This window comes from Desmodus rotundus, chromosome 9 (assembly GCF_022682495.2).
Source record: "Desmodus rotundus isolate HL8 chromosome 9, HLdesRot8A.1, whole genome shotgun sequence".
In the NCBI taxonomy this organism is placed as follows: domain Eukaryota; kingdom Metazoa; phylum Chordata; class Mammalia; order Chiroptera; family Phyllostomidae; genus Desmodus; species Desmodus rotundus.
This window is the reverse complement of record NC_071395.1, coordinates 16873388-16887187: the sequence shown is the minus strand read 5'-3', so window position 1 is coordinate 16887187 and position 13800 is coordinate 16873388. Positions and strand designations below refer to the sequence as shown.

At 42.1% G+C, this 13800-nt stretch overlaps 1 protein-coding gene across 5 annotated transcripts in view; it reads left to right on the top strand.

Moving 5' to 3' along the window:
- NR3C2 (nuclear receptor subfamily 3 group C member 2) overlaps positions 1-13800 on the top strand; it is a 295391-nt gene that overhangs the window by 181682 nt on the left and 99909 nt on the right. The gene's annotated exons all lie outside the window — the stretch shown is intronic.

Below are 13800 nucleotides of genomic sequence, written 5' to 3'. Positions count from 1 at the left end.
TCACACAGCACATATAAACGGCATTCTCAAATGTGTTGCTTTTATTATCTTTTGTTAATTTCCTAAATGCTGCCATTTGTAATGAAAAATGAAGTATACTAAGAATGTTAACCATTCACTAGTTAATAAATCTGTGTGTATATTCCACTAGGCACATGCTTCTCTTTCAACTATTATCTTTTAAGATTTCTAACTGAGCAGAGAGCAGAGTTGCTGTTGAAGAAAACAGAAGTTTGTCCGGCTTCTTTTCAGTAACATGGGGCGTCCAGGGTGAACTCCTTTCTGGAATGCTGAAAGAAGTATGCTGATGTGGGCTTTGGGCTCATTTATGAAATCAGCAGGCTTTTCTGTACTGAGCGCACGGCCCCCTCCTAAGAAATAGGAATCTATTGGGGAAGTTTTCATTGTTCATGTTTTCCTCATTCCCCTTAATTGCAAACAATAGAAAATTAGTCATTTTAGATGGTATTTTATGACTCTTCATAAGATATGTTCTAATTCCAATAACATTTCATTTCATTTGCAGATAATATAATGATAGTGTTCCATAGATTAAACCAACAACAAAATTTCTATCTGGTATTAATGAGTTTTCTTTCGTATTAATGACAATCATAATAATAGCTAACACTTATTGACTGCTTACTCATTAGTGACTGAGTAAGCAAGTGAGCTTAGTGATTGCTAGACATAGTTGAGCTCTTTACCTGTTAACTTACTTAATACAAACATACATCTATGTTAGCTGCTATAACTATACCATATTACAGTATGAAGATTGTGGTGCTTTTTCTAAAACTGACTTTACAATATAATAAATGTGTATTTTACTTTGATTGAAATCTTCTAGTTATTGGAGGTTTTGTTCATTTCCAATCTCAATAAATAGAGTAACAGATAAGTGAAGAAACTTCCATCATTTGTGTTTGAAGAAGCTTATCTGCTCTACCATTTCTTCTTCCAATTTTTATCATCAACTTTCTTTTTCATTTGTAATATTTTATGACATACTATGACTAGCAATTATATAGACACACTCTACACTCCAGATGTCTGAAAATAGAGTATAGTGATTGAGAAAGAATTACTCCATGACTTGTGTCTACTTTGTATGACTTTACAGTGCTACTACTCTCTTTGAAAACTTCTGTGAGATTTACCAGATACATTTTTTTTTAATTATTGACCCCAGGCTGGTGTTGCTCAGTTGGTTGGAGCATCATCCCATAAATGGAAAGGTCGCAGGTTCAATTCCCAGTCAGAGAACATGCCTTGGTTGTAGGTTCAGTCCCCAGTTGGGGGTGTGCAAGAGGCAACCAATGGATGTTTCTTGCTCATATCCATGTTTCTCTCCCTCTCTCCCCCTCCCTCCCAACCTCTCTCTCTAAAAAATGAACCAATAAGCATGTCTTCAGCTGAGGATAAAAAGATAAAAATAAAAAATGTTACTGATAGGTTTACATAATGTTAAAGGCTTACAATTTACCTTTACAACCGCTGCGCGGCTGTCTTCTGACAACAGCGTCCCAGGGGCTCGATGAGTAGCTCAGCATCACATGTGGGGTGTCAGCCAGAGACCATCCATTTCTGACACATATCATGTGCAGAGTTTAACAGAGTGTAACAGCTTAACAATACTCTCATCAGAAATGTGCTCTCACCTCCAAATATGCTTTGTACATATTTTCTCAGTCGCTAGCTTCTTCATTTCACTTCTCAGGGTATTGATGGCAAAGGCCTCAAAGCCTTTGAAATCCTTGTTGAAGTAAGGAAGCGAGTGGTAAAAACCTGGGGCTGATCTGAGTTTACTCTGTGTCACCTTTTACATCGACACAGCGTACTCTGCTCCTGCGGCCCTCTCCCCGTGCCCTGGCCCGGAGGAGCAGCCAAGACCCCCGCCAGTGCCCGCCCAGGGGGGCACTCGGCCCCTCCGGATGGGCACCACTTTCTTGTTTGTTGATCCACTAGATGGATTCCATGAGGAAGTGTTCTTTGATTATAGATTTTATTTGCGTGACTCTTATGTGTGAAAATATTTTCTGGTGGCCTCTACAATCATAAATCCAGTATTTTCTTAATTAGGGTTTTTCTGCCTCTGTGGTTCTCAAGCCTTTGGATTGTAGGATCCTTGACCCACTTAAAAATGTTGGCAATCCCACCCTGGGCAGTGTGGCTCAGTGGATTGAGTGCTGGCCTGTGAACTAAAAGGTCGCCAGTTCGATTCCTGGTCAGGGCACATGCCTGGGTTGCAGGCCAGGTCCCCAGTAGGGGGCGTTTGAGAGGCAACCACACATTGATTCTTCTCTTCCTCTCTTTCCCCCTCCCTTCCCCTCTGTCTAAAAATAAACAAAATCTTCAAAAAAATGTTGACAATCCCAAAAAGTTTTGGTTCATGGATTTATAGCTATCTCTATTTTTCACGTTAACAGTTAAAACAGACATTTTAAAAATACTTATCAATTCATTTAAGAAGAACACAACCCCATTAGATGTTAACATAAAGTACATAGTTTTATAAGAATATCTATTTTCTATTATTTAAAAAAAGTGAGAAGATGGCGATGATTTATATTTTTGCAAATATGTTTAATATGTAGTTTAATAGAAGACAGCCAAATTCTCATGTTTTTTTGTTTGAGACAGATGAATAAAATGTGGCTTCACACAGTTATGTAATTTTAAAAGGGAAGAGTACTTTAAGAGCCTTTTTAGATAATTGTGGATACTTCTAGTCTCTGGAAAACTCCATTTGTACTCACGAAGGAGGAGAAAATGAAAAGGGCAAATAATGTCTTAGTATAATTATGAGAATGCTTTTGACTTCTTGGACTTTCTAAAACACTGCTTGAAACCCTGACTGCAATTCGAGATCCCTTGTCCCAGCTCATCAAATGGAAGTTTGATTTAACTTTTAGAGTTCCATGCATAGTTTAAACACCATTGGGCACTTGGATCCAGAATATATAAAGAACCCCTGGAGGCCAATAATAGGGTGACCGCCACTCTTTTAAAAATGAACCAAAGATTTGAATAGACATACACCAAAGAAGATACAGGAATGGTTGGCTATTAATTCCATGAAAAGATGTTCAACATCATTAATCATTAAGTAAATGCAACTTAAAGCACAGTGAGAATAGCTATAATAAAAATACAAAATAAAATAATATTAAGTGTTAATGAGGATGTGGAAAAACTAGAACCTCGTACATTGGTAATGGAAATGTAAAATGGTGTAGCCTGTTTGAAAAGCAGTTCAGCAGTTTCTTTAAAAATTAAACGTAAACTTACCTTAAGACCAAGAAATTTCACTCCTAGGTATCTGCCCAAAGAGAAATAAAAATATATATCCCCACAAAGATTTATATACAAATGTTTGTATGACCATTATTCAATGTAGCAACAATGTAGAAACCATCCCGTGTCAACTAGTGAATGCATAGACCATGTGGTTTATCCACGTGATGAAATACCCCGCAGCAGGGAAGAGGAGCGGGCTGCTGGCCCATGCTGCAGCCTGATGAATCTCAGAAGCACTGTGCTAAGTGAGAAACACCAGGAAGCAGAGTACTGCGTGTTCCATGATTCTGTTTGCATGAAGTGTCCAGCAAGGCAAATCTAAAGAAACAGAAAACAAACTAGTAGTTGATTGGGGTGGACAGGATGAGAACTGCAGATGAGCATACGGTACCTTTTGGGGTGATGAGGTTGTTCTAAAACTGGATTGTGGTAATGGTTGCACAAGTTTATAAATTAATTGTCATTAATTGTACAATTAAAATGGGTCAGAAAAACATATTTCTGTCTTTTAAAAGTATGTACTTGAAAAATGAGACAAGGGAACTGTACCAAAATATTAAACAAAACAGTAAATCATTAGCCTAATATTGAACTCCTGTTACCTGTGAGAGAATATGTGGTTAAATCCTGTAGCCTTTTGAAGCCCTTAACACAGTAGCATTTCCTACGATTCTGCAGAATCGTACAGCATTTGCATGATGCACTACCCAACCAGAGTACTTTCTGTGCTTGGGGATTCCCTTGGACCATACTCTTGAAGTATTTTTTTGTTTTTGCTATTCTAATTACATATATAATTTATATGTATGTGTATTAATTTTGGATGCATGAAATTATGTATATAATTTATATTTATGTATACTTTATATGTGCACATATATATTTTCAGTGTTACCCAAGCATTTTTATTACTAAAATTTTGTCTTATTTCCATTTTTTTCTCATGATGAAACACCTATTAACCATAACTCCAGTTTTTACCCGCATTTGTATACTTAAGCTTATGGCAAATTCACAGTCTCAACGCACTCCAGACGCTGAGCTTTTAGCCTCTGAAGAAGTTAAGATCAAATGTTGGTAACTTTTTCTCTTGTACCATTCTATTGAAGTTACATGCTATTCCTTAGAAAATTAGAACAAGACAGCAAACCCATTTATCTGATTGAGTAAACCCCCCCAGCAAGTAAAGAGATGTAGCCACAGTGGATTCACCCTGGTTTTAAGAGGTTTTCATTGTCCTTTCTATTCAAAGGTGCCATTATTGCAGTTTCTTGCTGGTGGCAACAAAAGTTCATTACAGGGGCCACAGCCCATTACACACGGGTTCTGTCTGCCCCTTAGACAGATAGTTCTGTTCCATGTCTGGCTTCCCTGGTTATAGCTGTACGCTTCTGGAGTACTGGCAGGCAGCAAGCATGCGATACCAGTGAGAAGGTGAGAGGCTCTAGACTCCTCGGGGCCCCGGGCCCACGACGGGTGTCTGAGACACATAGGTAAACCAAAGGAAGGAGAGACTGGCTCCGGTCAGCAGAGACGGTGGCAAGCATACCAACAGGGGTCATCAGGAAGACAAGAAGGAAGGAGGCAGGAACTCCATGGGAACAGTGGGATTATACTAGGAGAGTGGACCTGCTCAGAGAAGACTAAATGGGGACAGTCACACCATTCAAGGGGCTCAAACAAGCTGTTGCACTAATGGTCTCTGACAAGGAGAAGTTCAGGAAGACACGACTGGCTCTGTCTCCAGCTTGGAAGTCTCTGAGGGGCAGAGTGCCTGGTTGGACTCCGCAGGCCGTGAGAGAGTCTTCCTGTGCATGTCCTAGGAGCCGTCTGTATTTTGTTCTGAAGCAGAAGCACGTTTCCTGGGCAGATTGCCTTCCGATGTGGTTTCCACTGAGTTAGATCCAACAAGGAAGATCCAGGAGTTTCGTATGATGAGGTTTTCTTTTTTTTTTTTCTCCCTGTGCCAGAAACTGAAATACTTCCCAGAGCTGTGCAGGGGAACTCTGACCACTGGGAACCCCTTGCAGTCATGCAAATAAATGCTTCGCCCCCGATCACGTTTGTTCATTTGAGCTTATTCTGTTTAAATGTACTAAAGTTCTTACGTGATTTGTATTGCCTTTTCTAGCCATCTTGCCACTTTTTGCTCTTGATAAGGTTCAGGCATCCAATTTTAGTTCAACTCTGGCTCATCCCCAGCTCTATGGTGGTAGTTTTCAGCAAATGTGGCTTTGGTAATAAGACTCCAGGCACCATCTGGAACTCAGCTTCTTTTGGGCCCGATTCCTTTAAAGAACTTGCCTGCGATTGTGAACATGAACTAACAGGTCCAAATAGCAGGCGGATCTTCCTTCAAGATGTACAAGCTCTTTATCAGCAGGGCCATGTTCAGTAATACTTGGTCCCATAAAGCAAGGGTCCAGGCTTCAGCCCTACGTGTACTCCAGAAACACCTATAGGAAAAAAATTTTAACATAAAGATTCCTGGGCCCCATGTCCAGTGAATCCCATGTGGTAAATTGGGGGATTCAAGTACCTGTGTTTTTGAAAACTCTTCAGTACGGGTGTGATGCCCAGTCAGGGCTGAGAACTACTCTGTGCAAATGTCGCCCCCAGGGTGTAGCATGGGGCCCGCACCAGCGCAGTTGGGTTCAGATCCTGGCTGATCACTCTCTCTCTGCACACACTCAGGCAAGTAATTAGACTGCTTCAAGCCTAGTGTCCTCGAATGTATAATGGGTGTAATGGGCATATTTCTCAGAGTTGTTGTCATAGTAAAATAGAGTGACCAGTAAAGTGCTTAGCACCATCTTGGTTTATGGTAATGGACCAGGAAATACTGTTTCTTTTTATTTGACTATTTCTATAGACCGGGGGCCAGATCTGGCCTCCTGAATGTTTTTGCATGGCCTGTGAGCCAAGAGTGAATAGGTGGGAGGGGGCAAATAGAGAAACATTTTGTGATATAAAAAAGTACAGGAAATCCCAGTTCAGAGTCTATAAAGGTTTTTTTTTTTTAATTGACTTTTAGAGAGAGAAAGAGAGACATTGATGTGTTGCTCCACTTACGTATGTATTCATTGGTCGATTCTTGTATGTGCCTTGACCCGAATCAAACCTGCAACTTTGGCACATGCGGACAATGCTTTAAAACAACTACCGGGCCAGGGAGAGTCCATAAAGCTTTATTGGAACACAGCCAAGACTTACATACCCTCTGGTTGCTGCCACAGGGCGGTGACACAGTTGAGGAGTGTAACAGAAACTGTCCGGTAAAGCCTGAAACATTTATAATTTGGTCCCTCTGCAGGAAGTTTATCTCCCTCTGCTCTACATCCTTACAGGGCTCCAAGCCTAGCGGCTAATCATACCCTTTCTCAAATGCGCCAGAGAATGAGGAAGCATTTGTGCCTTGACATTGTCAGAAGTTTTTTTGATGCCCAGGGTTCCTTTCCAGGGTATGTCGAAGGAAACGCAAAACCAATAGCCGTTTTAATCCCAATGTTACAAATGCCTGCCTTTGGTCATGGGTAGCATTGCTGGGATTTGGGTTAAGAAATCACCTCCACCTTCCTCATGTTGTCGAGACACAGCATTTGCTTCCCAAGAAGGAAGACCCGGGCCAGCTTCCATGGGCTGGCAGGGCGCAGTCTCCACCAGCAGGCAGCAGTTCCCAGCGAACGGCTCGAGGGCATTTAGTAACATTTGCAGCTTAGTGAACTGGAATGGCTTTCCAGAGAGCTCAGGGTCGATTTGAATGTTTTTCCCAATACTCTCTGCAACACCAGACGCTTATGTACAGCACCGAATCCCAAGGACGTAAGGGTAACGAAATGCGGGGATGTGCCTGGAGTCTAGATGCTCCTTTGTACTCTCATACCCTGAACTGGGTTTATATTACCTACCCTAGTGCCACTTTCCAGGATTTGTTGTGAATTTGTAGGCATAAAAACCAAAAACCAAAAAACAAATCCAAATACAGAAGCCCAGCCCCGTGGTGCCTCGAGGGGGCACTCCCTCCTCACTGGAAGCCCCATCCAGTCCCTGAAGGCTGGCTGCGGCCCCACCCCTCACCCAGGCACCCTTGTCCTTTCGAGGGTCTCAGACCTATTTCCCCAGATTGAAATCCAGTCTGTTGAGTCAGGGTGGTGGTGGTGGTGTTTCTTTGGGTTTTCGTCGGGGGGGGGTTTGGCCTCTACAAAAAAAAAGTGTGTGGTAGGGGAGGGGGATGTGAATTAGTTGCCAGTATTTAAAAATCAAGAAACTTCATGTACAGAGTGGACACCAGGCCTCTCTCTAGGCAGTGGAGGGTCTGGCAGCACCCCCGCCCACGGTCCTGCATGCCAGCCACGGGCATGCCCTGAGGAGCAGCTGGAGCAGCTGCTGCCTCCCCCAGCCAGGGCCTGCAGGCTCCCGTGGCTTCAGTGCTGTGCCTCCTGGCCCCAGCCTCACTGCAGTCTGATGGGCCTCACCTTTTCACAGTGGGGCTCAGCAACTCTGCAGTAGGGTCTGCTCTTTTCCCGGCCCCTCTCTTATGGGTAATATTCAGCTGTCCACCTGAAATGCTGAATTGTGCTCACAGAGCCAAATGCATTCATTTTTAGACCTAGACTGTGATTTAGAAAATCTTTATGTTTTGTTTTGTTTTCTTTGTTTCTAGGGTTGAAAAAAACAACCCAAATTATTGTAGAAAGGGGGTACATGGTTGTACCCAATCTGTAGTTTTTCTGTATAAATGTTTTAGAGCAGAGCAAAATGAAAACAAGCCAGACAGTATGGTGGGTTGACAACCAGAAGATCTTCACCAATTCAACACTCACCTTTATAATCCATACTAATAGCTTAGCTGCTCACATACCTGTTCTACTAACTAAGCATTATACTTGGCACCTTAAACATGTCTTTTTTCTGTCCTTTACAGTAATCTAGCAAGGTACTTTATATATTTTTACAATTGTACAGATGAAGAAACTGACCCATAAGAAGTAAATTAATTAACTGGCGCCAAGTCACACAGCTACTGACTGGCTTTTCGGTGCTGCGAAAGCAGTATGCATTCAGCGGAAACCATACTTGAAATTTGGAATCTTGATCTTTTCCCCAGGCTAACACATTTACCTCTGTGATGTTGGGCGGCAGACGCAGGATGATGTTACCCAACCATGGGCTAGCATACGCGTTCTGAGTAGGCTTGACTAAGCTATGGTGTTTGGTAGGTTAGGTGTATTAAATGCATTTTTCGACTTAATGATATTTTCTTTTTTAATTTATTTTTTTTCAATTACAGTTTACATTCAGTATTATTTTGTATTAGTTTCAGGCACATAGCATAGTGGTTAAACAATCACATGCTTTACAAGTATATTTCCAGTACCTACCTGGCACCATACAGATTTATTACAATGTTATTTTTGACTCTATTCCCTGTGCTGTACTGTATGATATTTTCAACTTATGGTGGGTTTGCTGGAATATAATCCCTTTGTAAATTGAGGCACATCCATGGACAAGTTTGATTTCAAACCCAGGTCTCCTGATTTTCAGCCTAACATATCTCTCTGTTATCTCTGTGACCTTGGGTAAACCCTAGGTTGAGGCGAACTGTTTCCTTCCAGCTCTAAATCATATAATTTTCTAAAATAAACAGAGAAAACCCCTCTATTTTCCTTTGTAAGAAGCAGAAATTTAAATCAATAATTCAAGGTGGCACCTAGCAGTCAAACCTCAAGGAGAACCGTCTGCGCCATTTTCCAATGCCCTTTGAGAGTTCAAGAGCAAGTTGAGAAGTATTCCACAGCCAGCCACCCTGATGGCAGTGGCGTGACATATTCATTATGTGGTTTTACTGGATGAAGCAGAATCAGATTACAAAGATCTCATTTGCAAAAGTTCTAAGAACCTTGCATGCCCTACTGAAGAAGATTTTACTTTAACTTTAATCAGAATTCAATTTAAATAATTTAGAGTGTTTTTAGGCAGAATGGCTCTCTGAAATCCAATGTCTTCTTTCCTTAAACTATTAGATTGTATTGACTTAAAGGTTGAGCACGCGTGAAAGGCCACATCCTTTGGAGCTGTTGCATAAAAATGCTCGGCTTTAATTTCATATGGGATAAATATATTCAGCTCAGAGTACTATTAATATTAAAGTGGAAGGCTGACTCTTTAGTAAGTTATCATGTAAATCCAAACCTACATAAGAATTCCATCAGTCAGGGGTCACTTTCTCACCTTTCACTTGCCATTCCTTGGATGTTAGAATCAGGTCTAATGATTTCTATTTTGCCTTGGTTTGGGCAATATGATTGCCTTTATTAATATTTTCGATATATCTGTATTATACTGATCTTAAAATTCCATGACTTCATTGAAGTTCACCGTATACTTACTTAACTGACCTGCTCTGAGTCCTGTGCAGAAGGCACTCCGTGCAAGGTGGGACACTGTTGAGGCCGCGGTGACCTAGGCAGGCAAGGTCTTGGCTGACAGACACCGTCCTTGCCCGTCCCCTCCCCTCTCAGCTTGCAGAACTTGCACCTCTCCCATAAGGTAGATGACCCCTCATCGAGCCTCTCTGGTCACCACTTGCCGTCTCCCTCCTTCCCCCATTATTTCCTTCTCCTCTGTGATCTCATAGCATTTTCTCAACTCTAATGGAGTGTAACTGATGAAAGTTATAATATATGTAACATATATAATGTGACAGGTTATATGTATACATTGTGAAAGGATTCCCACCCTCAAGTTAACACATTGATCACCTCGCCTGTTTACCCTTCTTTTTTTTAAGTTCTACTCTCTTAGCATTACACGGTGCGGAGTTATCAGCTGTGGTCACCATGTTCTGCATTAGATCCTCCAACCGTAGTCATATGAGAACTGAAAGTCTGTACCCGTCCACCAGCCTCTCTCTGTTTCCCTCACCGCCCAGCCCCTGACAACCACCTTTCCACTCCCTCATTCCATGAGTTCAGATTTATTTGTTGTTGTTGTTTCATGTACAAGCAATACCATGTAGTATTTGTCTTTGTCAGTCTGGCTTATTTTACTTAGCATCATGCTCTCCAGGCTCATGCAGACTGTCCCAAATTGCAGGATTTGTGAGGCTGAGTAATATTCCTGTGTGTGTGCTTGTGTGTGTGTCAGGGTAGCTGATATACACACATATAGACACACACACATCACATTTTCTTTATCCACTCATCTGTTGGCGGGCACTGAGGTGGTTTCTGCACCGTGGCTTGTAAATATCGCTTCAGTGGAATTGGGAGCACAGATTCCTCTTCAACGCAATGATTTCGTTCCCATTGGATGTACACCCAGAAGTGGGATCGCCCGATCACTTAGTAGTTTTGTTTTTGTCTTGAGGAACCTCCATATTGTTTTCCATAGTGACCTTGCCAGTTTATATTCCCACCAACAGTGCGTGAAAGTTCCCTTTTCTCCACATTCTCACCAATATTTATCTCTTGTCTCTTTGCTAATATCCATCTTAACATTTTCACACCTAAAACGCACTTAGCACATTTTATCATCATTGTATGTAGTTTTGTGAACTCCTGTGAGGATACTTATGCCCCTTTGTAGGTGTGGTCAACTTTGTAGATATTTGTAAAGGGACAGAGTCTGAAACGGTGCAGTTAGAAAATACTTTTGTGCCTGCACAATTCATTTTGTATCATAGGATTAAACAGCGATTCAATGAGAATTTCTTTTTCCTCTTGTTGCAGACAACTAAAAATAGTCAAAATGAACTCACTCATTGTCAGATAGTTTCTTGGCCCCCTGTGTATATTTGCATTATCCTATAGTGCTACGATGACTAATGACTCTTTGGAGGGAAGATTTTAAGCATTACCTCCCACTACTAGGCCTCCCGGGGCCCTGAGAGCTTCCGGAGGAAGAGGCACTCACAGCACAGGGCTGCTGCAGCAGCCAGGAAACTTGAGGCGTTCCTGCCAGGCCCAAGGCTGTTGCTAAATGAGACCTGTAGTTCTTGCTCCTGACAGGAAGGGTGCACCTGCCCCTCCCCACCCATGGGTGTTTATTAACACTTACCAGGTCTTAGGCACCATGTCGCTCTCTATTGATGCATGAGACCTGCTCCCTGCCCTCTGATGTATTGGAAGAAATAACATCCAAACACCCAGGCCTCATGTGGAGAAGGAAGCAGTATTGCTAGGAAGAATTTGCCAGAGCAATAAGAACATAAAAGTGGGAGTAATTTTAATCGTGTACGGTATTCTTGCAAATCTCAACTCACATAATGCAGTGCTCTGGGGCCCAGCTTGTAATAGTTCTCAGCCAATGTCAGTGAGGGTGTTTCAGAGACAGGAAATACATCGTTGGAGCTCAGGGAAGGTTTTCGTCACGCTGAGGTTCTGCCGGGGCCTGAAACGTGTGTAGAGGAGGTGTGGGAGTGTTCTGAAGTTAGTCTCTGGAAAGGGGGGAAGAATGGGCTGGCAGGAATGGCTACAGCCTTCATGACGTGAATGACACCACGCACTGATGGTTGATGGTGATTACGAATAACCAGGCTAAGCCCCCCGGGGGATTGAACCAGTTCAGCTGCACATGCATTGCTGGTATCTGGTGAACGCCATCCACCTCATTTTGACAGATGGAATTCAGAGCTGGGAAGAACGGGGCTATTTTTGGCCTACAAGCTGTAGTTTGTTTATCGTCATCCTGCTTCACACAGGCACCTTATCTCCTGTAACTCGATCTAAGGTGTTTAACCATGGAGTGTCTCTTTAATACTCTCCTAGTGAAGCCACAGCTTGTCAAGTATAATAATCTCTGAATTTTTTTTGGCTTAAAATAGTTCTTCTAGACTTTTCCCACCACATTTCATCAATTTTATAATTGCAACATAAAGCTAAATACATAAACAAAGAGTCCCCTTAAAAACTTCTAGGCCTGCAGTAAGCAGGGAAGAAGAGGGGAGCAAACCTCTCATTTCTGCATTTTTTAATATTGAAACACCTAATGAAGAATTCTGGATTTTTTTACAACATAATGTAGATTGTAGTGTGATCACTTGTTAAATTTCAACACTGTTGCAGTTATTTAAAATGTGTGTGAATACATACCTATACCCATATATACAAAATCTTGCTTTTCTTTGATTTTTATCTCCTAGGGTACTTTGCTTGGACGTATTTTCAAAAAAGTAATTTCTCTTATCTTTGACTACTTTCTCATCAAAGGCCATAGTGACTGCTCTTGAATTCTTTTTAACTAAATTGCAATTCCGAGCCTCTCTGGGGGGTAAGGACAGCGGTGACAGCTCCCTCTCCTGTCTTTAGCAATTTGCTCCTTAGTGTGGCTTTGCCAGTTACACTGTGTATTTATTTCCACAGGACACCAGGGAAGGCTCCACTGCCCTGTCCACTGCCTGTTCTTTCTCGTGATGACTTTATATCTTTTCCTTCACTGGTCCTCTCTTCAGGACCATAGAAACAAAGAGATAGAGGGACAGACAGTAGAGATCATCTAATGCCACCTCTACGTTTTATAGATAAGAGAAGGGATTTTAAAAGGCTATGACTTCAGCAAGATGACCAGCAAGCTAGTGATTTACAAAGGAACATACTCATGTATAGGAAAAAGTTTAACATATCAAAGTAATAATTTGTCAGTACTTGTGGATAGAAAAGACTTAAAATCCACATTATGATTGCTTCGCACTTTTTATATCTCAGGATTGCTCCATTTTCATGGTACAGTCCTGTTCCTGTGACACGTCTTAGGACAAATCAAGATCAAGAGTCAAAGGGGCATAGTACTCCCCAGCCTCAGTCCAAGCAAGTGGTTGGCATGAGGGCGATGTAGCAGATGAACAGAGAATCCAGGTAGACGGTTGGCATATTGGAGATTTGTCCATGGCCTGTAGAGCTTAAACCACCTTACAAAATACAGGGATAGAGGATGGGGACCAGTGAGGGCACACCAGCAATGTCAGATATGTGCCTGGGAAAGCAGCTGTGACATGGAGGACCGGAACCAAGGCCAGCCCTGCCTCAAACCTCAGTTCTTTTTCTTCCATTAGGCATGTGCATGGGAAACACTGACCAATGAAGGAGCAAACCACCTCGTTGTGATGCACTGGACTGGGTCCGTAGCCCACTGGAGAGGCTGTTAGAAACTCCGAGTTAGCCAGGCGCCACACCAGACCTCTGCCTACCTACCTTCATTTTTGGTTAGCAAAAACGGCCCATGCTCTTGAAGCTGACCCATCCAGACTCCCTCCAGGGAGAAGAAGACGCAGAACAGAGGACCTTTCTTTGCTGACTTATGATCTAGAGCCCAGTAGGGAAACTCTTCAGGAAGAGAACACCTTCCCAGGCCCATGTAGATTCTCCCAATGATCTAAAAATCAGCTTGCATAGCTGGTAAGCTGACATAAACCACTTGAGTGAATGTCCCTCTCCTTCACAGATGACTGCAGTGATAGGCAACCCATTTGTAATTCGATGTATTTTCTTATTGATCAAA